Genomic DNA, 26,837 nt, shown 5'->3' with positions numbered 1-26,837 from the left:
CCATGTGAAAAACTCTAAAGTGTGGATTTCTTATTGATGTAGAGAGCCAATGCCATTAGTGTTAGTGTCCGTGGTTCAAACATATTATTTTTTTGGAGAAGTATAGCCAATTTATGATATTTTAGATATTATCTCTTGTAAAAAATCCAAAAACTATAGACAACTTCTATATTAGGATGACATGCAAAAGAAAGCATGTAGCTTTTAGCCATCTGTGAGGATTTTATGTAAAAAGAGATGGACGAAATCGCTGTCGTATTGCTGCGCATTCGAGGTGTGAAAACCATCCAACAGTTGTGTGTGTGATTTGATACTTTGTACATACTTAGTTGTTGTGTTTACATTTATTTTCTGCGTATGAGTATAGTGGGGAGAAGATTGGAAGCATAGTGGTGGATATGTTTGTGAAGAATGGCAAGAGCTTAAGGTCCTTGTGATGAAACCCACTTGAACGAGACATGTTTTTTTAATTATTTCAAAATCATGGCATTAGGAAGTGACACACATGGAGCTAAAGGTTGGGGAGTCAAAATGGTAGATTACTTTTACCCACAAATAGGTCTACCTCTATCACTGGTTTGACACCTGTGCTTGAAGCATTTTACTCAATCTATAGAGTCTTGGTTGCTGCCGACTTTTTGTGTTGCTCGTGTTCAAGTCCAAACTGGAGTCATGACAGCTGAGATTGGCACCTAAAGATGGATAGCTCCTGAGAAAAGATGATTGGGAAATCGATTACAGCCAGCTCAAGTTCAACCATAATTGGTAAGTGCAAGGGGTTTATGAGGCTTCATAGAAGGAGATGAATTCAGACTCTCTTGATTTCTTGAATCTTGAGAATAGTGATAGTGACATGGATATAAGTGGTGAGGAAGATGAAGAGACCTTATGCTTGGAATTTCAAAGTCAAGGAGGCCATGACTGGGGCCGCTTTTCTAGAAAAAAGAAAAAGGGGTCGCTTTTCTGAGCACAGGCGTAGAGGGCTATTTCCTGACAAAGCTTTTTGAGGAAACCTGCTTTTATCCGAAAAAGAAAAGAAGGAGTTTTTTTTTTGAATCGTGAGAGAGGGAAAATGGAATCGGATGAGAGATCGAATTGGGGGAAGGAGGAAAGGAACGCAGAGGAATCGGGAGGAAAATAGGATGGCATGGGGGGCGCAGGGAATTTCTAAATGGTGGCTAATGTAAGCTTTTGATCCAACATCGAAAGGAGGGGTAGTGATAGATGGTACTCTGCGCTGGACGAGGGAAGAAGAAAAGGGGGACAGGCAAAGTTTTTTTTAGGGAGATCGAGAGAGAGTGGAGAGACCTTCGTATTGAAGGAAGGACACGCATTCCAGAGACAGAGGTGAGAGCGTTCCAAGGCAATCCTTGTAGCCATAGAAGCTGCTAGGCGTGCTCCAAGCGTTGTCAGGGAGTTTTTGCTATGGTCTTGTCATTGGGAGGAACCAGTCTACTGCAACAAAGAAGGGAACGATGAAGTTGAAGATGAAGCCAACAAGGGAGTTTAATGAAGCTGCTAAAGCGATGACAGTGGAGCAGAAGATGAAGAAGGAGAGGAAATTAGCAGCTGCAGAAGACGAAAAGACAATGAGCCAAAATCAGAGAAGTGAGCTAGATGATGGATTGAAGATGAAGCACAGAGAATAGCAAAATCTATTCTTCTTGATTATGAGTTGGAGTTCCCTCTGAGGTAGTGAGAGCTTGTAAGCTGTCTACCCACCGTCTCAGTGCCTGTTCTTCCTCCGATGCCGAATGCACCGTTGCCTGGAACATGATAATGGAGACCACCTTGGGTGGCTGTATCGGAGCCTTCTTCCAGGCCTGCTAACAAAGGAAAAAGAAGCTTGACTACTACAACAAGACCTGCTCCTCCAACTCGCTGATGAAGATTTGGCCTTGCTTGCTACCATCTTACTAAATGCAGAAGCAGAACAGACGGCCGATGGGTGGTTCAGCTATCGTGGTCGACGCGCCACCGTGGTCGACGCGCCACCGTGCCAACATGACTACATGGATAGATTATCAAATCAGAGAATTGGCTATTGCTCCTTGGCCTGGATCTGTAAGCCTCGTGGACATGTTGTATAGCTACATCAGCATCTACATCTACTCACAAATCTTCTTCTTTAATTTGTGTTGATTGGCTGTACGAGGATGTTTATGACATGATATGACTGCTGGGGAAAGAATCGCACGGATGTGTGCATTTTTGTAAGGGAACGTTGCAGGTGGCCACAGGATCTGAAGGAGGAGATTACAGCAATCCATTGCCTGTACTAGACCACTTGGTCAAAGATGTTAAATGCTACGTTACATGCAATCCTCTGCCCCAGTACACAGAATTTATTCCGACCATGACAAAGCATTAGAAGGAGAGCGAGAAGAAGGAGACCAAGGGAATAGACGTTCCAAAGAGCTCCAGGATACTGGTAGTATTACAAAGATCTGCATTTACTGGAGCCACAGGGTGTTAGATTGCCAGAGAACTTTGATCATCATCAATAGCTTTTCAACAACCGTATGTATGTCCTCTACAAACTGGTTGAAGAGCTCTTGGTGAATAAATACAGTTTCCACACAAGATGGTCCACAGTTCGAGATATTAGTTAAGAGACCTTATTACAGTTCATACCTCTTGTTTGTAAACTCACTGATGGCAATTTCCTTCACATCATTGACATCAGAATCCAAGAAGATCACAATAGTGTTGTATATTTGAATTCTAAATTTGTGCACATACTGTTCGAGGTCAAGGATCTACAAATGCAGCAGAATTAAATTGAGAGGCCTAAAATCAGTGGACTGATCAGATTTGAAGACATCTTGTATTTTGCAAACTTCATGGCAGTAATATAAATACTATTTTGACATCATTTTCACGTCTTGCTTATTCACATGCTGGATCTTCTATCTTGAAATTATTCAAGGTCCTCTGTGGTCGCGACTTTGCTTTCGAAAACCCTTCGACATCTTTGGTGAACCCGACGTGAAAGCGTCGCAGAAATTTCAGGATGGGAGATACTTCAGCCTCTATTTCAGCTTCTTCTACAATTCCAACTGCCTCTACTTCAGCTCCATCAATGACTGCTGCGTCAAGTACTTCAACGGAGGATCTAAAGCAGATTTTGCAGAATATGTCCATGTATATGCAGCTCCAAAATCAGCAAACACAATTGTATATGCAGCAGCAACAACAATTGCATCAACAGCAGTTGTCTCAGCAAAGGCAACTCTATTCGGAGCAGGAGAATGCAAACATCGTGACTAAGGCTATTGAAGCAGTTGAGAATGAGAATAAGCTATTTGACGGGCGTAATGTTTTAGCATATTTGAAGACATATGAGATCAAGATGGGGTTTTTTGGAGTTCCTGCTGGACTTATGAGTAAGTACTTCCTTCATCTTGTCACACCTGCTTTGAGGACAAAAGTGACTGATCTTTTTATTCAAAATACACATTGGTAAGATTTTAAGAAGGCCTTGAAAGAAGAATACTTCCTTGAGGACTTTGGTATGGCTACTCGGCGGTCATTCCGAGAGTGGGTCTACATGCCAAACAAAGGTCTAGCTGCTTCGGAGTTGATTCGAGAATTCGAAGAGAGGTATAGTCAGCTTGATGCCATTGAACAAAGAGCATTGGATGTTGAAAAAGTTGAGCTTTTCTTGCAAGTTGCAGATCCTACTCTTCAAGAAGAATTGGGTGAGCTTCTTGAAGATCGCACGAAGCCTATGGGTCTTAAAACTGATTGGCAGGATGCTCAGGATGCAGTCTCGACTTTGACCAAGAGGAGGATATGGAAGACTCGCCTACAGAATGGTTCCATGACACCTACACCATCATCAGCTCCTATGCCTGCTTCTATCCCTGTTATTTCTTCTCCTCCTCAGCCAGTTTCTTGGCCTATGCCAGTGCCTACTGTTTCCAATCCACCTGTTCCTCCTGTTCCATGACCGATGCCTACACCTTCTGCTCCAAAACCATCCGCTCCATCGGTGCCTACCTCTCTTGATGACATAATTAAAGGCATCACAGATTTGACACTGGAGTCAGTCAAAGCGGAGTTGGTGGGTAAGTTGAAGGAGCAGTTTGCTTCGACTGCGCCTACTACTTCTTCTAGCGCTCCTACTGCACCTAGGAGTGCTCCTAGTGCACCTAGGAGAGATCGGAGATGTATTTGGTGTGATAGTACGGACCATCAGCATTGCAGGGATTGTGAGTCTTTTCAGGATGCAAGGAGGAAGAATTTGGTATATTGGGGGCAAGATGGTAAGATTTGGTTGACTGAGACAGGAGCTCCACTTGCTACCAACTTTGGTAAAGGTGGAATGAAGAAGTTAGTAGATGACATGACTGCGCGTACTTCTTATGTGACAGCTAGAGGTGATGCTTCTGCATATGGAGTACAGATTGAGAAGGGATCAGAGACTCAGTCCACACTATGGACTTATGCTATGGAGACTGCAAACAAGGGGAAAATTCAGCAAACTGTTTTGACTAGTGCAGGCTCAAGCATCAGATCAGAGACAGGTTGGGACTCACCTGTTGACAGGTATTCTATTTATGCTTATTTGGCTAAATCTCATGGTGCAGATGTATTTGTTGAGGAGAAGCGTAAGAGGGATGAAGAAAATCCAAGTGCAGCTAAGAAGACTAGAGGGGGTGAGTTTGTTACTCCACCTACTGCAGGACCGTCTTCAAGACCAGGGCCAGATCGACAGATGGAGAATGCTCAAAAGAGAGAAAAGAGGCAAGAGCCTAGAGAGAGAAAGCAGCCAGGATTCAGATTGATGTCCGATATTGAGACATCTACAGACATGAAGAAAATCTTTAATGATAAGATATTTGGCAGTGAGGTGACTTTCACTATTTCTGAGATTTTGGGCATCTCAAAAAGAGAGTTTCAAGATCAGTTTCAGGAGGTCCTGAAGAGGAAAAGGCATGCATTGTCTACCACTGATACACAGGGAGTTTTGATTGGGGAGTTGGATGAGGATGAGGATGAGGTTATGGTTGATAATGCTTCTGTTTTTCCGCAGGTTGAGAAGAGGGTTCAGCCTATGCATTATGCTGAAATTGATGAGCCTGTCATGATACCGCGTAGTCACTTTTCGCGGAGCCATTGGGCTAGGGCAACTACAGAGACGATGGTAAAGATTGGAGAGAAACAGGTGCCTTATGTTGCATTGGTTGATCATGGTTCAGAGATTAATCTCATAGTTCGTGGAGTTTATGAGAGTAACAGATGGCCTATGGATGTAGAGCATGGGTGGCATATGAGAGCCGCCAATAACACTGCAGGTGATTTGTATGCTGCCTGTCCTAGTGTCAGGGTTTCTATTGGTGATGTAGAGGAGGATTTTCATTTCTTTGTGCAGGATTCATGCTCTTATCCCATAATTATTGGTCAGCCATTCATTACAGAGATGCGCATGGAAACAAAGGTCATGGATGATGGATCTGCTTTTGCACGGATTCGCAGTAAAGATGGTATGAGAGCAGTTCAGTTTATGACTGTATGTGTGAACCATGTTAGAAACAGAGATACTCTCAAAGATGCACCTTTGCCCACTGTGAGGGATTCGGGTTTTCATTAGGTACCGCCGTTTCGCGAGACGATGGTGGTACAGAGGAGAGGAGATTGGAGTTCTCACCTCCTGGTAGCAGTGTTTTCTCCTCCAGTTTTGTTGGGATTTCAGCAAACAGTTCGATGAGCTATCAGAAGACTTCTAGGTTGCCTAGAGCTGCCAGGCAGTATATATGCAGGAAGGAGAAAAATTTGAAAAATGCAGGAATTTTGGAGGATGATGAGCACATAGATGGGATGTATGACAGTGTGATTTGTGCAGATACGCTGACAGAGATGGGAGATATGCTGAAAACTGATATGTTGAATTGTCACGGTAATGTATTAGTGCAGTCCCTGGACATGTTTCATGAAATTGCAGATTTTATGTCACAGATTGAGTCAGAGGCTGAGGTAACTCAGCAAAGAGTGTTGAGTGCTGAAGAAATTCAGCAAACAGAGTTTCCAGCTGGTTATGATCAGATTTCAGAGAGACAGAGGGCTGAAAATTTTCAGCCAACAGAGTTTACTGCTGAAATATTTCAGCATTCAGAGTTTGGGGCTGTTTCTATGCAGTCCATAGAGCAGAGGGCTGAGAATATTTAGCCATTGGAGTGCAGAATTGCTGATTTATAGCAAGGTTTATGTAATGCAGAAGAGGATAATGAAGCCAGGGTTGACACGAAATACAAAACTGTGGATAAGAAGGTGAAGCCGGTTGCTGTACCACTTCCACCTGACAGTGATCAGCAAATAGAGAGGGCTGCTAAATAGCAAATTTTGAGGAATCCGGAGCATATTGGTCATAAATTTTCAGCAGAGACTCTTGCTGAATTGAAAATTGGAAATGGTGATTTCTTGTTACCCATAGAGAAGCAATGCTTTCAGGATATGCTTGAGCGTCATGGAAGGGGATTTGCTTTTTTCCCACATGAGATTGGATGCATGAATCCTGATATTGTTGCTCCTATGGTCATTTTTACTATTCCTCATATCCCATGGAATCTCCGACCTATTCCAGTGCCTAAAGCACACTTGCCAAAGCTGATTGATTTATTGAATGAGAAAATCAGGATGGGAATCCTTGAGCCTTCATCTGTACCATACTCAAACAGGTGGTTTACAGTTCCAAAGAAGAATGGTACTCTCCGATTTATTCAGGACATGCAGCCAGTGAACAGAGTTACTATCAGGAATGTTGGTATAGGTCCAGTTGTGGATGAGTTTGCAGAGGCATTTGCTGGACGTGCCATCTATTCTTTGGGTGATTTGTATTTAGGATATGATCAGTTTCAACTAGCTTTGGAAAGCAGGGACATAACCACCATGAGAACTCCTATTGGGCTTGTCAGGATGTGTACCTTGCCTCAAGGTGCCACTAATTCTGTTGCACATATGATGAATGCCATGCATAAGGTCCTTCGTGATTACATACCTCAGCTTACTATGCCTTTCTTGGATGATGTGCCCATTAAGGGGTGTGCAGAAGAAGAGAAGAATGAGAGTCTAAATGAGCAGGGATGTAGATCCTTTGTGGCTGATCATATTTCAGCATGTGAGAAGATTTTGGCCAGGTTAGAAGAAGTAAACTTGACACTTTCAGGGCAAAAATCTGTTTTTGGAGTGAATGAGGTTGTCATTGTTGGGCATATGTGTGGATATTATGGCAGAAAACCCTCACCTGATAAGGTGAATGCTATAGGCAAGATTGCAGAGTATTGTTCTACTACTTCAGAGGTACGGAGATTCATTGGTGCTTGTGTGTTTTATATGATTTGGATACCTCATTTTGCACACATAGCAGATTGTTTGTATCAGCTGCTTCGAAAGGGGCAAAAATTTTATTGGGATGAGAGTCACACTAGAGCCATGCGGAAATTGAAGAAGTTATTGCAGAATGCTCCTACTCTCAGGAAAGCGGATTATAATTGTGAAAGGCCTATTGTATTGACAGTTGACACTAGTCTAATTGGCATAGGTTGGGCTGTGGGTCAAGATGATGCAGATGGAAATATGTATACTATTCGGTTTGGGGCGAAAGTCCTAAACGAGAGACAGAGGAGATATCCGCAAATCAAGAGGGAGTTATTGGGGATTGTCACGGCTCTCAAATGTGACAAGGAGTATTTTATTGGAGCTTCAGTTGTGGTAGAGACAGATTGCTTGCCATTGATTGGTATGATTACGAGTTGCTCTACTCCGGATATAGCCATGTTGAGATGGATTGCATACATCAAGTCATTAAATCCGGAATTTAAACACATAGCAGGGAAAGATAATCCATTGGCATATATGTTGTCTAGAGCCAGATATGATGATGAGGAGACTCTACTTGCAGAAGAGGATGATGCAGAAATTTCAGCCACTATGGTTGATCATGTCAATGATATTGTGGCTTTCATAGAAGAACTCTATGTTGGAGATTGGTTGCAGATTGGCAGGTACCTTAGTACACTAAGCAAAAGAGATGAATGGACAGATGAAGAGTTCAAGAAGATCAGAAGGAAAACCTATGGTTATTTTCTCAAGGACGGATTTCTTTGGAAGCATCCGAAGAAAAGAGGCGGATTACCTTTGCGGGTTGTCTGCGATAGAGAGACACAGTTACAGGTGATGAGGGAGTTTCATGAGAGTCCTTGGGCTGGTCATAGAGGAGTGTGGGATACTTATGAGAAAATCAAGGAGAAATATTGGTGGAAAGGCATGTATAGAGATGTTTCTCACTTTGTTGAGACTTGCAGAGACTGCCAGATGTATTCAGTAGTGCGTCATCGAGATGAGCTTCATCCGACCTATCCGCTATGCATTCATTATAAGTGGGTAGTTGATTTGGTTACCATGCCTATGGGTCTATGGCAGATGAGGTACATTGTTTTGGCTAGAGAGGATCTTACCAATCATGTTGAGGGCAGATCTTTGAGAACGAAGACCACTAGTGCAGTGTGTAAGTTCTTATTGGAGGAAATTTTCTGCAGGTATGGTTGTGTGGGTAAGATCACTGCGGATCGTGGTGAATTGGATGCAGATGAAGCTAGGGAGTTTTTCTCTCAGCTAGGAATCAAGTTGGCTCTAACTACAGCATATAATCCAGAGGGAAATGGAAAGAGTGAAAGAGGGCATCCGCCGATAGTGAAAGCATTAGCCAAAGCATACAGAGGACGGATTGGAGAATGGCTGAGACTTCTACCATTTGCTTTGTGGGCTGATCGTACGACTCATAGTGTTACCACAGGATATATGCCTGCAGAGTTGATGTATGGTCAGAAACCGGTTATGCCGATTGAGACTTGTGCTTTGACTTGGTCAGTTTTACCTTGGCAGGAGGATTTGACGAGAGAGGAGCTCTTAGCTCTTCGGATTCGACAGTTGGAGAGGAGGCCTGAGGATATTCAGCTAGCTATTGATAGGTTGAAGGTTGCTAGACTAAGGAATAAGGACAGGTTTGACAGCAGGCATCGCTTGCAGCCTAGAGCAATAGAAGAGGGAGATTGGGTATTGGTCTTTGATAGCAGCCTTGAAAATCAGCATACTACACTTCGGAAGATGGTGAAAAGATGGTTTGGGCCGTACATAGTCAGACATGTCTTTGATAATGCAACATATGAGGTGACAGAATTGGATGGGACAGTGCTTAGAGTGCCTATTGCTGGAAAAAGAATCAAGATTTTCAAGAAAAGAGATGATGAGGATTATGCATTGGAAGAATTTTCAAGAAAAGAGCAACGAGAAGAAATTCCAATGGAAGAGACAGATGATATGACAGATAATCTTGTTGATCTACCAGAAATGCATAATGAAGAGATTGATCTATTTGTGGATCTTGATGACAACGATCATGGGTAGTTGGCCCATCCGGAGGATGCGCAAGATTAGAGGGGGTGGATGTCGTATTGCTGCGCGTTCGAGGTGTGAAAACCATTCAACAGTTGTGTGTGTGATTTGATACTTTGTACATACTTAGTTGTTATGTTTACATTTATTTTCTGCGTATGAGTATAGTGGGGAGAAGATTGGAAGCATAGTGGTGGATATGTTTGTGAAGAATGGCAAGAGCTTAAGGTCCTTGTGATGAAACCCACTTGAACGAGACAGGTTTTTTTTATTATTTCAAAATCATGGTGTTAGGAAGTGACACACATGGAGCTAAAGGTTGGGGAGTCAAAATGGTAGATTACTTTTACCCACAAATAGGTCTACCTCTATCACTGGTTTGACACCTGTGCTTGAAGCATTTTACTCAATCTATAGAGTCTTGGTTGCTGCCGACTTTTTGTGTTGCTCGTGTTCAAGTCCAAACTGGAGTCATGACAGCTGAGATTGGCACCTAAAGATGGATGGCTCCTGAGAAAAGATGATTGGGAAATCGATTACAACCAGCTCAAGTTCAACCATAATTGGTAAGTGCAAGGGGTTTATGAGGCTTCACAGAAGGAGATGAATTCAGACTCTCTTGATTTCTTGAATCTTGAGAATAGTGATAGTGACATGGATATAAGTGGTGAGGAAGATGAAGAGACCTTATGCTTGGAATTTCAAAGTCAAGGAGGCCATGACTAGGGCCGCTTTTCTGGAAAAAAGAAAAAGGGGTCGCTTTTCTGAGCACAGGCGTAGAGGGCTATTTCCTGACAAAGCTTTTTGAGGAAACCTGCTTTTATCCGAAAAAGAAAAGAAGGAGTTTTTTTTTTGAATCGTGAGAGAGGGAAAATGGAATCGGATGAGAGATCGAATTGGGTGAAGGAGGAAAGGAACGCAGAGGAATCGGGAGGAAAATAGGATGGCATGGGGGGCGCAGGGAATTTCTAAATGGTGGCTAATGTAAGCTTTTGATCCAACATCGAAAGGAGGGGTAGTGATAGATGGTACTCTGCGCTGGACGAGGGAAGAAGAAAAGGGGGACAGGCAAAGTTTTTTTTAGGGAGATCGAGAGAGAGTGGAGAGACCTTCGTATTGAAGGAAGGACACGCATTCCAGAGACAGAGGTGAGAGCATTCCAAGGCAATCCTTGTAGCCATAGAAGCTGCCAGGCGTGCTCCAAGCGTTGTTAGGGAGTTTTTGCTATGGTCTTGTCATCGGGAGGAACCAGTCTACTGCAACAAAGAAGGGAACAATGAAGTTGAAGATGAAGCCAACAAGGGAGTTTAATGAAGCTGCTAAAGCGATGACAGTGGAGCAGAAGATGAAGAAGGAGAGGAAATTAGCAGCTGCAGAAGATGAAAAGACAATGAGACAAAATTAGAGAAGTGAGCTAGATGACGGATTGAAGATGAAGCACAGAGAATAGCAAAATCTATTCTTCTTGATTATGAGTTGGAGTTCCCTCTGAGGTAGTGAGAGCTTGTAAGCTGTCTACCCACCGTCTCAGTGCCTGTTCTTCCTCCGATGCCGAATGCACCGTTGCCTGGAACATGATAATGGAGACCACCTTGGGTGGCTGTATCGGAGCCTTCTTCCAGGCCTGCTAACAAAGGAAAAAGAAGCTTGACTACTACAACAAGACCTGCTCCTCCAGCTCGCTGACAAAGATTTGGCCTTGCTTGCTACCATCTTACTAAATGCAGAAGCAGAAGAGACAGCCAATGGGTGGTTCAGCTATCATGGTCGATGCGCCACCGTGCCAACATGACTACATGGATAGATTATCAAATCAGAGAATTGGCTATTGCTCCTTGGCCTGGATCTGTAAGCCTCGTGGACATGTTGTATAGCTACATTAGCATCTACATCTACTCACAAATCTTCTTCTTTAATTTGTGTTGATTGGCTGTACGAGGATGTTTATGACATGATATGACTGCTGGGGAAAGAATCGCACGGATGTGTGCATTTGTGTAAGGGAACGTTGCAGGTGGCCACAGGATCTGAAGGAGGAGATTACAGCAATCCATTGCCTGTACTAGACCACTTGGTCAAAGATGTTAAATGCTACGTTACATGCAATCCTCTGCCCCAGTACACAGAATTTATTCCGACCATGACAAAGCATTGGAAGGAGAGCGAGAAGAAGGAGACCAAGGGAATAGACGTTCCAAAGAGCTCCAGGATACTGGTAGTATTACAAAGATCTGCATTTACTGGAGCCACAGGGTGTTAGATTGCCAGAGAACTTTGATCATCATCAATAGCTTTTCAACAACCGTATGTATGTCCTCTACAAACTGGTTGAAGAGCTCTTGGTGAATAAATACAGTTTCCACACAAGATGGTCCACAGTTCAAGATATTAGTTAAGAGATCTTATTACAGTTCATACCTCTTGTTTGTAAACTCACTGATGGCAATTTCCTTCACATCATTGACATCAGATTCCAAGAAGATCACAATAGTGTTGTATATTTGAATTCTAAATTTCTACACATACTGTTCGAGGTCAAGGATCTACAAATGCAGCAGAATTAAATTGAGAGGCCTAAAATCAGTGGACTGATCAGATTTGAAGACATCTTGTATTTTGCAAACTTCATGGCAGTAATATAAATACTATTTTGACATCATTTTCACGTCTTGCTTATTCACATGCTGGATCTTCTATCTTGAAATTATTCAAGGTCCTCTGTGGTCGTGACTTTGCTTTTGAAAACCCTTCGACATCGCGCGCATCGCGATCACTGTTTTCAGGTAGTGAACAGTACTTCGAGGTGGGAGATGAAGGAGTGATCTAGCCGAATTCTAGCCAGATGTGTAGGTATTTTACCCCCATTTTGGAGCCAATGAAAGCATCAGTTTGGAAGTCTGAGCAGCATAGAGAAAGGTATTATTTTGTGTATATTTTTGTGAAAAGAGATCTATCTTCGCATAATGGAGAAATAAACCGATAGGCTGCAATTCTATGAGTATTATTCTACGTCTTCTATTTCTTTCTGCGAGTATTCTTTCATATCTTCTCTTCCTTTCAACCCCTTCTCTTCCGTCTACTCCACTACTTGAATCTGCCTTCACCCTGCCGTCTCTTACCCTCGCGGTAGATTTTTGATCGCAAATGCTTCGACAGTGGAGGGGGTGGATGTCATGCCGCTATGCGCACACCATGTGAAAAACTCTAAAGTGCGACTTTCTTGTTGATCTAGAGAGCCAATGCCATTAGTGTTAGTGTCCATGGTTCAAACATATTAGTTTTTTGGACAAGTGTAGCCAATTTATTATATTTTAGATATTATCTCTTGTAAAAAAAATCCAAAAATTATAGACAACTTCTAGATTAGGATGACATGCAAAAGAAAGCATGTAGATTTTTGCCATCTGTGAGGATTTTATGTAAAAAGAGAGATGGACAAAATCGCGCGCATCGCGATCGCTGTTTTCAAGCAGTGAACAACACTCCGAAATGGGAGATGAAGAAGGAGTGATCTGGTAGAATTTTGGCCAGGTGTACTGGTATTTTACCCCCCTTTTGGAGCCAATGAAAGCATCAGATTGGCCGTCTGAGAAACATAGAGGAAAATATTTTTTTGTGTACGTTTTTGTGTACAAGAGATTTGTCTTCTTATAATGGAGAAATAAACCGACAGGCTTCAATTCTGTGAGTATTATTCTATGTCTTCTATTTCTTTCTACGAGTATTCTTTCATATCTTCTCTTTCTTTCAGCCCCTTCTCTTCCTTCTACTCCACTCCTTGAATCTCTCTTCACCCTATTGTCTCTTACCCTCACAGTAAACTTTCGACCGCAAAGCTTCGACACCGCCCTTAACCGAGAGGTGATAAAAGAGGTGCAAGACAGAGAAGAGGGATCGGATGAAACTTGTGAGAGGTCACCTTCTCATCATGATAAAGAACAATCAAGTGAGAGGATGGTTAGTGAAGAAGAGGGATTGCAAGAATCTCAATCCAGCAAGAGGAAGGTAAAGATGCCTAAAAAGAATTCGACACAGAAGAAGCAGGAGGAAGAGAAGAAGAAAAAAGAGGAAGCGGATCTACTAAAAGCCAAGGATTAGTCAAAAAGAGTTGACGAAGAGAGGAGGAGAAAAGTTGCTAAATAATAGGAGGAGAAGTTGAGAAGAAAAGAAGAGGAGGAGTTGGCACAAGCTGTGCACATGTCCATAGAGCAGCAGTGCAGGGTAGGAGAAACTAGCAGCAATGAGCCCGCCAAGGTAAGACCCGGCCGGAAACCAATGGCCAAGCATCAAAAGAATTACCTCCATCCACCCCAGAGGGAAATTTCAAGGCTGCACTCCACTTGAACCCGCCTACCCTCTTACTAAATACCCCGACCATTGTAGCAATGCCCGACACCCCAACCACAATGGACACTAGCAACCTCATGGCATGGGTGCAGTTCTTGGTCGATAAGACACATACCCCAATGCCCACCTCCAGTGCAAGAACCCCAATGACAAGAATCAAAAGACCGACAGGCTATGGACACCAAATCTCAATAAGGGCCCAAGCGACCAAGAATAGGTACTACTACCACGGAGCCGTAGCCCACTAACCAGGACGAGCATGTCAAGGAGCTTTATGCTCAATTGGAAAGGGAAAATGAGGGGAAGAGAGCAATAGTGGTGAAGCTGGAAACGGAAAGGGAAATGTCAAATGCCTTCCAGCTAGAAAAAACCCGCCAAGTGACCTTTCAACAAAAACAAATCCATGCTCTAAAAGCGGAACTGAGAGCTAAGGAAGATGAAGAAGAATAGTGGCGAAAAAGACTAGAAGAAGAGAGCCAAGAGCTAGTCGAAATACAAAGGGAGTACGAAGTCCTGGTTCTATAGCAAGTGGACCTTGAAACACAGATGAGAAAACTCCAAGAGAGAATGGAAGAGCTCATCGTGTAGGAAACTGAGAGAGCACATGAGCAAGAAGAACGGAAAAAAGAGAGAGAAGAAGCAAAGTGTGGAATGCAAAGACAGAGAAAAACAAGTGACACTAGAAAAGGAGATTGAGCACCTAACAGAATAAAAAGAGAAACTTGTACAAAAATGGAAAAGGCAAGAGCCGATGATAGTGGCCCTATTACAAAGGCAAGGTGAGGGCTTGGAAGAGATAAATAAGAGGGCAAAAGAATGGGCTAACCAGAATGAGAAAAGAGTCAAAACCTTGGTACGTTGTCTTGCTCACGTCAAAAAAGAAAAGATACTTGCTGAAAGCAAAGAGGCAGCTGCCCAGGTGAGCTTCAAAATCTAGCAATGCGCCTTCTTAGATACCCTATTGGACATCACCCAGGCAGAGGAGTGAGATTCCATAGAAACAATAAAAAACAAACTGGGAATGGCTCGTAGAGAATAGAAAGTGGGATTGTAGATGCCACCACAACCTAGTGGAGTTGGCCCAAGCCTCGAAGAGCAATGCCATTATCTCCTATTGGCAGGCCTAACCTCGTAGGAAGTGGACGCACTCAAGTTCATCAAAGAAGAGTAGCAAGAGCCAAAGCTAGGAGAGAGAGATGTGAACTTTGGAATGGAATCACATGAAGAAGAGCTTGTCCCACCACCTCCTTCCTCGTAGCTTGAAGAGCAGCAACACGCAAACACCTCTGCAGAAAGAAAGGCGGCACTAAGGAAAAAAAGGAAACAAATGGTGGAGGACACGAGGAAAAAATGGAATGCCAAGGGAGTGAGGGCACCCCAAGCACCTATCCCACCATGTGAGGATGATCCCCCAGCGAGCTTCCACACCAACCTTGTAATCTGGGAGAGGCAAGAAACATCGAGGAGTCCCTTCGGCTTTAAATTCTAGTTCTCTACCACCTTGCATAGAGTTTTGCCAATCAAAGTGGTGGAGGAAGTGATTAACATTGGAAGAAGTCTCGGATAGAAATGGGTGGAGGAGAGAGAGCAGAATCCCACCTTATGGGCCACTGAAGATGCTGAATTTTGGCAGAATAAGGTTTTTGAAGTGCCAAGGTTAGTGATCGGCTACAAATGTCAACCTAAATGGAGAAGAAGGGTCTGTGACTCCAACCTGGACACTTGGATGGCCTTTTGCAACACTCAACCCTTCGAGTGGAATGACCCAACCTTTATGCCTTACCCTTGAAGGATGGGAGTGGATTTTGACTCCAGTGTCCACGACCGCCATGACTTCCCTATAATCTATAATCCTCATTGTACTACATATGAAGAGGCCCTCGTCTTCACATCAAAGAACTTGTATGATACTCTAATCCAATTCACTAAAAAATTCTCTTCATCCCTTGACCCCACCTTTATTAATACTTGTAATTACCTTAGACTGCTTAGGATACTCCTTAGGCAAGACCCCACCCTGTAGGAGCGCGATGGCCTTCCAATACTCCATTTTGATCCTATCACTATAAATAGTTACGCAATGGCTTGACTGATGATACGAGCTGCTCTATTACCTTTATTTTTCTTATCCCCTCTGGAGGATATGAATGATAGCCACTTCACCTACTACAATCATCCATTCCTCTCCACACCACCACCCTTCAGGTCATCCCGCCTAAATCTCAAGGGGTATCTCCAAAGCCACTAGTTTCTTAACAAATCTATTAATCCCCCTTCTCCAACTCACTTTGATGATGAAGATTAACTTCTATCATGACTATGTAACTTGAATATATATATATATATCACATGTAGACACCACAAGCTGCACATCGATCATGATCACTACACCTATCCTAAGCCCCATGCACCGCACCTCCCCTATGCACGAAGTGGGTCCTTAAGTGTGGGACACCACCGAGGGCTTGACCCATCTCCCAATTCCACAAGCATGTGCACCACAGACTCCACGATAAGGTGGACACGCCCCTAAGTAGTGCACCTTCTTTTCTTTTCAAGTATAAACAGAGGCCCCGACCACCATCCACATCCATGCAATGCACTTCCCATCTTTATGCGACATGCAACCATGCAGGCACAAAAAAGCAAAGGGTGGACGTGACAGCCCCAGTCGAAAAATGAATGAAGAAGTTCATTTGGAACACTGCACAAAAAGGCAATCATGGAGGGCCCAAAGATGGATCCGTCTAACTATATCTTCAATTTCAAAGACAGATCTATCCAATCGCCATCCACCAAGTAGGACTCCATCCAACATCATATTCAATTTTAAATATGGATCATCCCATCCACCACCCCCCAACACCAAGGCTCATTCCAAACTCAAGGGCCTTTCAGTTCCATAAATCACTCCAACACCAAGGCTCATTCCAAAACTCAAGGGCCTTCCAGTTCCATAAATCCCTCTAACACCAGGGCTTATATCCAACACAAGAGCCTTTCCAGTTCCATAAATCCCTCCAATAAGGCTCGTATACAAACTCAAAAAGCCACCTCGCTACCCTAGAAACATCGTCCAACTCATCACCTAGCAGCGCCACGGGACTCGCACTCAACTAGGAGGGAGGTAATGTTTACTGTTGCAAAGTGAAGGAAGTGGAAAACGAGGCATCAAGAGGAAAATCGTAAGGTGTAAAAAAGGAAAAGGCACCCTACAAGAGAGTGGGCCCAAAATAAATCTAACAGCATAGGAACAACCACCATGAGTACAAGACGCAACCATGGAAGCCGCAAGAAGCCAACAGTAAGAAGGCACACCTTTAAATATAAAGGTGTAACCAAAACCTCTATAAAAGAGCGACAGGCTCCATCCTCTGCAATTTTAATCATGAATGGGTGGTAGGACTAAGCTAGGAAGAGAGGAGGACAATGGGAAAAAAGGGCCTAGGCCATGGGTGGCCATGTAGGAAAAAGGGGGTAAGGGGATGACCGCCCAAAAGGTATTTAGGGTTTTGTATATAAAGTTCAAAAAGTGAATGAGAAATCATTCTTTGGTGTGTGGCAAAGTAGACTCTTCTTCTTCTCTTCTCTTGCTTTCTTGCTTGTGAGTGCTTGAGGAAGGAAGTGTGAGTGAGTGAGGAAGTGTGTGTGTGAGGGTGAGGGATCTTGGAGGTGAAGCCCTCCTCTATCTCCTCTCTTCTTATTCTCTTCTCTTCTCTCATCTCACACGTGATCATGGAGGATGGAGCTTGAAGGAAGAGGCTTGAGGATGCTTGAGCTTGCATCATGAATCGTGGAGCTATTGGAGTGCTTGAGAGGGGAAGCAACTCAATCGGGCATCCACATAAGCTGACTACACTTGTAGAGAGAGAGCATGGCAGCTATATGAGAGGTAGCCATTAGTGCTCCTTGAAATGCTTGACCGATAAGCAGACTGTGGGTCTTGGCAGTTGCTCACCTCTACATTAGTGTAGACCTTTCTGTCCATCCCCAGCATCATGTATACATCCCTCTTTGGCCGCTTCTCCAGCTCCTCTACTAGTCCCAATGCCTTCTCCACAATCTCTAGATTAAGGGAAACTTCCACCCTTCTAGAGGTTTCAACTTGCCTAATGGTCACCATGCCATTGTTCCTTTGGATATCAAAAGTCCTCAAGAGTTTTGTACATTTGCTAAGGTTGATGTCATGTCCCAACTTTTTCAAGTACTTGATGAGACTACATCATTCTATCATTTGTGCCACTGCCTCTTCAGATGTCACCACTACTTCTAGATTGTGGATTACTGTGGTATTTTAATTGATTAAACTATCAAATCTCCATGGCTAATCCATATCTTCTATGCTCCTCCTTTGAGAAGGAGAGCATGTTGGCTTTAACCTATTGACCTACCATCAGGCATCTAGGTAAGCTAACTATACTCGTAGAGAGAGATAGCGTGTCACCTATGTGAGAGGTAGCCATTAGTGCTCCTTGAAATGCTTGACCAATAAGCGGTCTGTCGGTCTTGGCAGTTTCTCACCTCTACATTCGTGTAGACCTTCTTTTTGCCCATCCCCAGCATCATGTACACATCCCTCTTTGTCCTCTTCTCCATCTCCTCTACTAATCCCAATACCTTCTCCACAATCTCTAGATTAAGGGAAACTTCCACCCTTCTAGAGGTTTCAGCTTGCCTAATGGTCACCGTGCCATTGTTCCTTTGGACATCAAAAGTCCTCAATATTTTTGTACATTTGCTATGGTTGATGTCTTGTCCCAAAATTTTCAAGTACTTGACGAGATTACATCATTCTATCATCTGTGCCACTGCCTCTTTGGATGTCACCACTACTTCCAGATTGTGGATACTACTATGGTTATTTAATTGATTAAACTATCAGATCTCCATGGCTAATCCATATCTTCTGTGCTCCTCCTTTGAGAAGGAGAGTATGTTTGCTTTAACCTATTGACCTACCATGGGCATCCAGGTAAGCTGACTACACTCGTAGAGAGAGATAGCATGTCAGCTATGTGAGAGATAGCCATTAGTGCTCCTTGAAATTCTTGACCAATAAGCGGTCTCTGGGTCTTGGCAGTTGCTCACCTCTACATTAATGTAGACCTTCTTTTTGTCCATCCCCAACGTCATGTACACATCCGTCTTTGTCCTCTTCTCTAGCTCCTCTACTAATCCCAATGCCTTCTCCACAATCTCTAGATTAAGAGAAACTTCCACCCTTCTAGAGGTTTCAACTTGCCTAATGGTCACCGTGCCATTGTTCCTTTGGACATAAAAAGCCCTCAAGAGTTTTTTACATTTGCTATGGTTGATTTCTTGTCCCAACTTTTTCAAGTACTTGACGAGATTACATCATTCTATCATCTGTGCCACTGCCTCTTTGGATGTCACCACTACTTCCAGATTGTGGATACTACTGTGGTATTTTAATTGATTAAACTATCAGATCTCCATGGCTAATCCATATCTTCTATGCTCCTCCTTTGAGAAGGATATCATGTTGGATTTAACCTATTGACCTACCATCGGGCATCCAGCTAAGCTGCCTACACTCCTAGAGAGAGATAGCATGTCAGCTATGTGAGAGATAGCCATTAGTGCTCCTTGAAATGCTTGACCAATAAGCGGTCTCTGGATCTTGGCAGTTTCTCACCTCTACATTAGTGTAGACCTTCTTTTTGTCCATCCCCAACATCATGTACACATCCGTCTTTGTCCTCTTCTCTAGCTCCTCTACTAATCCCAATGCCTTCTCCATAATCTCTAGATTAAGGGAAACTTCCACCCTTCTAGAGGTTTCAACTTGCCTAATGGTAACCGTGCCTTTGTTCCTTTGGACATCAAAATTCCTCAAGAGTTTTGTACATTTGCTATGGTTGATGTCTTGCCCCAACTTTTTCAAGTACTTGATGAGAATACATCATTATATCACCTGTGCGAGTGCCTCTTCAGATGTCACCACTACTTCTAAATTGTGGATACTGTGGTATTTTAATTGATTAAACTATCAAATCTACATGGCAAATCCATATCTTCTATGCTCCTCCTTTGAGAAGGAGAGCATGTTGGCTTTAACCTATTGACCTACCATCAGGCATCCAGGTAAGCTAACTACACTCATAGAGAGAGATAGCATGTCAGCTATGTGAGAGGTAGCCATTAGTGCTCCTTGAAATGCTTGACCAATAAGCAGTCTGTGGGTCTTGGCAGTTGCTCACCTCTACATTAGTGTAGACCTTCTTTTTGTCCATCCCCAGCATCATGTACACGTCCCTCTTTGGCCTCTTTTCCAGCTCCTCTACTAATCCCAATGCCTTCTCCATAATCTCTAGATTAAGGGAAACTTCCACCCTTCTAGAGGTTTCAACTTGCCTAATGGTCACTGTGCCATTGTTCCTTTGGACATCAAAAGTCCTCAAGATTTTTTTACATTTGCTATGGTTGATGTCTTGTCCCAACGTTTTCAAGTACTTGATGAGATTACATCATTCTATCATCTGTGCCACTGCCTCTTCGGATGTCACCACTACTTCCAAATTGTGGATACTGTGGTATTTTAATTTATTAAACTATCAGATCTCCATGGCTAATCCATATCTTCTATGCTCCTCCTTTGAGAAGGAGAGCATGTTGGCTTTAACCTATTGACCTACCATCGGGCATCCAGGTAAGTTGACTACACTCATAGAGAGAGATAGCATGTTAGCTCTATGAGAGGTATCCATTAGTGCTCCTTGAAATGCTTAATATCTAACAATGAGGGATATAACCCACAAAATGATAATTCTCATACCAATCAACCCACACATTTTTATACATTCATTCTTCCCTTTTAAAATTGAATTTCCATTTTGAGTTTTCATCCATTTTTCCACTTTTATCCCTGTCCCCTTGGAGAAGATGAAAATCCTTTCTAAGATTGTGGAAATCAAGGTGTATGGGCATTCAATGCATCCATGGTGTGCCTTATATTCTCAAGAGCCAGTCCTAAAACTTGGGGTTATACTCGAGTCGTCACATAACGGTCCATATCCTATGGGTGAATGCCTACTTGTGTGATATAAGTTAATACATCAGTCAAGAGTTCACTTGAGTTGAGTCAACTTGCAATTTGGAGTTCCTCATTTTTTAGAATCTTATCCAAGTATGGGTGACCCATGATATTGTCTTCTAATGGTGGTTGATTCCTAGTTATGGCCAACACTCTAAATGAGGTTGGATCCACACATAAGTCTGGTTGTATTTGGAAGTCTTGATGGCACGTTGTTACTCCACATTGTTCATGATTTGGTAATCCTCTTGAGCCTATGAAAGACAGAAATTATACCACTTGCGTAAGAAATTATACTCAGACTCAATTAGTCATTGGAACTCTGAAAGTTCCTATGGTGGCATGGAAATTTTACTTTTCTTTTAGAAGGTAATTAAGCATTGTCTTACAGTCTTTTCTCGTGAAATTTCATTGCCAACCATATCCTATGCAATAGTGGAAGACTTAGCAAAAATGAATTAGTATTCTTCCCAAGAACACGAAAAGGAACATATCTCGTTTGGTATGGGTTTTTCAAGTAGGCCTAGGTCCAAACATTCCTAACTTCTAACAAATAGTGTGAAATTTGAATCCAGTCGTCAAATGCACATTGCCAACTCATCATTTATGTCCATGGCCATGTCCAAAACCACTTCAAGAATGGATTATTGTGGCTGTGGTGGTCTAAGGTCTACTGGCGTTTTGGGTTTAGTTGAACAAGATAAGTTGATATGTGGTACTTTCATTTGAAGATTCTTAGTGGGTGTGGCAGGCTTGGTTTGCAAGGTTTGAAGTTCAATTGATGCTTTGTCATTGAGTTTTGCATTGATGATCATCTTAGAGCCATTAGGTGGGAGCTCACTCATGAGCACTTGCTTGTGGACTTTTGGTTGAGCTTTGGGCCATTTGAGCACTCAAGGATTGAGCACTCTTCCTTTTAGTTCTTCTCCTTGCCTGTTTCAATTGACGTTGTTGAAGCTTGGTTTTTGAGACAGGAGATTGAGGATCATACATAGCACTCAAGAGTTTAGGTAACCACAACTAGGTGTTACCCTCATAGTATCCTTGGGCTCACAACAGGGCTTTTGGAACCCAGTGCTGCTCAATCAATTATGAACTATAGGAGCACTAACTCCATCATTTAGGCCTAGATTTTGAGGCATGGAAACTATGCATTCCCAATGATTGACATTTGTGAAATTGTGCTCTATGCTTAGGGACCCACTTGAGTGTTTGGTGGACCATAGTTTTGGATGTGGTTCCTAGATGCAACTGTGAAGGTACTATGGGAGTACATTGTGGTGCATTACCCCCCTCCTTAGGGCTAACACTAGGCTTAACTATGGATGTCATTACAGGTGTTGGGAAAACTTTGGTGTTCTTGTTGCTAAAAGCCATTACTATTCTAACATTATCGATGGCAACGTGGATGTGATGTGAGTTGTAGTCAACATTACAATGAACTTGTTTTTTGAACATGCACCCTAGCACTGACTCCTTACCAACACTTTTCTTGTTAGGTAGCACATAGAAAACTATGAGTAGGCTCTCAATCTTGATAGAAACCATGAGTTTGCATTTTCCCAAGAGTGGACAGGACTACCCCCCAAAATGGGCTGATTTTTGCATTGGTTGGTTACAATTAGGGTTGTCCCATGGTGGTCCAATGTTTGTGCATTAATATATTTTTGTCGGCTCCCTCATCAATTAGCATATCAAGGGTATATGGTCATGGGTTGCAATGAGACGAGTCTCAAATAGGCATTCCAACTCTACTAACCAATTTGTCCATGCCTCTTGGCCCTCCCATCCTCTTGGGTTGCTATTCTCAAGCTTGAAACAAGGAATTCCATTCGCAAAATAGCTTTAGTTTCATAGGTTTATCTGAATGGAGTCTGTCCCTATGACTATTTTGTAGGCTATCACATATGCCCATAAAGCTGCATGAGATTTTTGTCCCAGTTACTACGCAAGGCAGAGACCACTTTTGTTAGAATACCCACCAAGATCTTGTTTGTGGACTTAGCTTGACCATTGTCTTAAGGATAATATGGAGAGGAATATGTGTGTATTATTAAGAAGGTGGATAACAAGTGAGCGATCACTTCATTGATGAAAGTGTGTGCCTTGGTCACTAACCAACTCTATGGGGCAACCAAATTGTGAGATCACTTACTCCCAAAAGAACTTGTCCGTGCTCACTAACCAACTCTATGGGGCAACCAAATTGTGAGATCACTTACTCCCAAAAGAACTTTTCCATGGTCCTCGCATCATTCTTGTGAGTTCGAGAGCTTGTGCCCACTTAGTGAGGTGATATGTGGCAACAATGATATACTTGGCTTGGGAGTATTGGGCTGTAGGGTTGATTGGACCAATAAATTCAATTCTCCACTTCTCGAATGGTTGGCATGTGATCACCGGGATCACCTCCATTTTGTCCTTACAAGTAAGGACTTTGGTCCATTGGTACTTGTCACAATGCTTCACAAACTTAGCTACATCACAAAATAGCATTGGCCACCACAATTAGGACTAGAGCACCTTGTGTGTTGTAGTGTCTCCGCTGAAGTATTCTCTAGCTATTCCACCGTGTGCTTCCTTGAGCGCATCATACATTTCATATTCACAGACACATCTCCTTAAGAGTCCATCATGTCCTATCCGATAGGTTATCATGATTTCCTATCAAATAGCTTCTCCTATGGTATGCTGGATATATGATCTACTATATAATGTTATTTTCCCTTGCATACAATCACAAACAAGTCAAATTCCAAGAGCAAAAGGAACCATCAAGCAATGCAGCTCGTTGCATAGGGTTTATTCACAAGATAAAGCAATGCTTGATGATCCACAAAGAAGGTGAAGGGTGTCGTGAGAAGATAGAGTCTGAAATTCTTTATGGCAAGCACCATGGCTAACCCTTTTCTCTCTATTGTGGATTAGTTTATTTCTATCTTAGTGAGTTGTCTACTAGCAAAGCTTACCAGATAGTTGAGATTATACTCACCAGGTTGGCACAAAGTAGCTCCCACATCAAACTTTGGTACACCAATGTGCACGTGGAATGTTATGCTCCTATATGGGACTCGTAGGATTGGTCCAGTTGTAAGATCCTTCTTTAGTTCCTCATAAGCACATTGGCATTCTTCAGTCCACTCAAATATGATCAGCAATTTGTAAAGAGGTCTAACAATCAATGTATAGTTTAGAACAAATCGTCGATAGTACCTTGTGTGTCCCAAGAAACAGTGAACTCCCTTATGGTTCATAGGTGGTGGTAATTATGAACCTGACTTTGGAGAAATTGGTGGCAATGTAGTTCTTAGATAGCACATGCCCTAGGATACATCCATGTTTTACCTAGAATTGGCACTTCAAGGGGTTCATTGAGAGAATGTATTTCTAGTATCATTCAAAGACTATTCACAGCTTTTCCAAGTACTCTTTCTAGCTGGCATGGACACATAGGTCATCGAGACAAAGACTTCCAACCATTTCCTAAGCATGTTCTTGAAAATGGCACACATGAGACACTACACGGTAGCAAGAGTATTAGTCAGTCCAAATGGCATGACTATGTATGCAAACACCTCCCATTTGGTAGGGAATTCCATGTTGTCTCTGTCATCTAGATGGACTTACAATTGGCTATAACCTGAGAAGCATCTAGAAAGCTATAGGCTTCCTTTCCTACCACTCTCTCTAGCATATGCTCCGTGTATGGTAGCAGGTAATTGTCTCTCTTGGTGATTGCATTGACCTTCTTATAGTTTACACACACTTGAATATTCCCATTTTTTTCATGACTATTAATATGGGTGATACCCAATCCGTATGCTCTATCTTGTAAATGAATCATGACTTCAATAGCTTATCCATCTCCTCCTTTACAGCATGTGTATGCTTAGGATTCATTGCATATGGTCGTTGCTTGACTAGTACTTCTTGGGGGGTCATGGGAATATTGTGAGTCACAATTCTTAGATCTATTCCCTTCACGTTTTCTAAAGACCATGCAAACACATCAGTGAACTCACTTAGAAGATTTATGAGATCATGCTCTTCCCCCTAGATTAGGTTGTCTGTTATGTACACAGGTCGAGGTTTGCTTTCCGGTCATGCCAAGTTGACCTCCTTAACCTTGGGTAGTCCTTCGATGGCTTCACTTGCTTGCCCTTTCCCTTTGGCTCCTACTAATGCCACTATTCGATCACCATTTTTGTGCTTCATGAAGTGCTTGGGGCAGGTCCGTATCTTTTGTTGTTCATCTTCTAAAGACTTTGACTGTTTCCTTTTTCCCTCCCTTAATCTCCTATGCCTTAGGTGGACTAGGAGGTCCCCCTTAGTGCGTCGAGTCCTAGGGGGTCAAGGTATCTCGAGGTCACTATCAGAGGTATCTCCTGTGCCTTAGGTGGACTAGGAGGTCCCCCTTAGTGCGTCGAGTCCCAAGTGGTCAAGGTATCTCGGGGTCACTATCAAGGTATCTCTTGTGCCTTAGGTGGACTAGGAGGTCCCCCTTAGTGCGTCGAGTCCCAGGTGGTCAAGGTATCTCGAGGTCACTATAAGAGCTCGCCTATGACTCAAAATTGTACTCAACATCCTCACTAGAAGAGGCTATCTCCCTTGGTGCTCACAACTCCAAAGCTGACTTTACTCCAAATAGTGGTGTGGTGCAAGGACAAACTAGTCTTGCTTGCTCATAATCCACTACCTTGAGGCATTCTAGTCAAGCTCAATCACAATCTATCTTTTCTCACTTGAAACATGTTGACCTCTTGAGGTTTAGTGTCTACTTTGATTGGATCAATTACTCTTCCCTTCGTATCATAATCCATGGTCTCTACTTCCTCTCTAGTCTCCTTATTACTGATGGAATAGTAGTCTTCACCCTTGTTGTCAAAATCCTCATACTAAAACTGTATGTTTCTTGGAAGGTTCCTACTTTTGAGCTCTACTGTACTTGTCATGAGAGTCCAATTATATGACAAATTTAGGCTATGCACCTTAGTTCATTGCTACTCTCTACTTTCCATAAGATCCTTGAGAGGCTTTAAATTGGCAACTGGGTTACCTACAAGCTGACTTGACAAGTACTTGAGGATTTTGTGAAGTTCTAATTTTTTTCTGGGACATGATAGATGATTGGTATTGGTTGACCAAAGGAACTCCTAGCCATCGTGTACAAGGGTACTGCAGGAAAGTTAGAAGTGATGGCAATCTTAGGTTTGCTAGAGTAGAGTCTACAACTTACCTAGATCCACCCTTATCCTCCAAGAACCTGAGATGAATGGTTGCCAATATGTTCATCTAATCTCCCTCATCCTTAGGGAAAGGAACATATCTTGCTAGAGGTTCATAATCACTTCTAGGCCTCGAGTTTCCCTTTAGTGCAGGTAGAGATGGCATCTAAGTCCACTAGTGAGGTTTTTCACGTTTTTATCTCTACTCAGACTGCTTTTAATCTATTACCCAAGAATATCAAGGCATCACCCCAGCCCTCTATTACTCTAGCATTCCTCATCCAAGTTCTGCTAAGTAGGATATCATAATCCACTCCCTTCATAACTATGAAATTCGTTGAGAATTGGATTCTCGCTATCTTTAGTGGCCAGTTCTTTAGGACTCTGAAGGGTCTAACCTACATCCCATTTTCTAGAGTGACATTGAACCTTGTGGTTTCCCCCAGTGGGTTGCCCCAAGCTTGCAGGAAGATTGTGTGACTAAGCACACTAGCCTGTGCTCCCTTGTTGCCTATCCCCTTTTGTGTAGTATCTCCTAAGGTAATCACAGGTGAGACTACATGCATCTCAGTGCCCTCCCAAAAGGCATTCACTTATGGGGACTTAGACATTTTATTTAGTGTCAATCTTGGTATGTATGCCACTATGTTGTGGTCTGGAAAGTCTTGTGATCATGTTCATTACTACATTCTATCCATCGCTTTAATTCTTGCCAAAGTGCAAAGTCTTGCCTAAGCAATTCTTACAACAACAACGTCACTAGAGTTGTTATTAGTGTGGCTCGCAATTTTCCATTTGTCTTTCCCTCCTCAGCT

This window comes from Lygodium microphyllum, chromosome 15, assembly GCF_053477565.2.
Source record: "Lygodium microphyllum isolate KBCC chromosome 15, Lygodium_microphyllum_v1.1.10, whole genome shotgun sequence".
NCBI classification, from domain to species: Eukaryota; Viridiplantae; Streptophyta; class Polypodiopsida; order Schizaeales; family Lygodiaceae; genus Lygodium; species Lygodium microphyllum.
Note: the sequence above shows the minus strand (reverse complement) of the source record.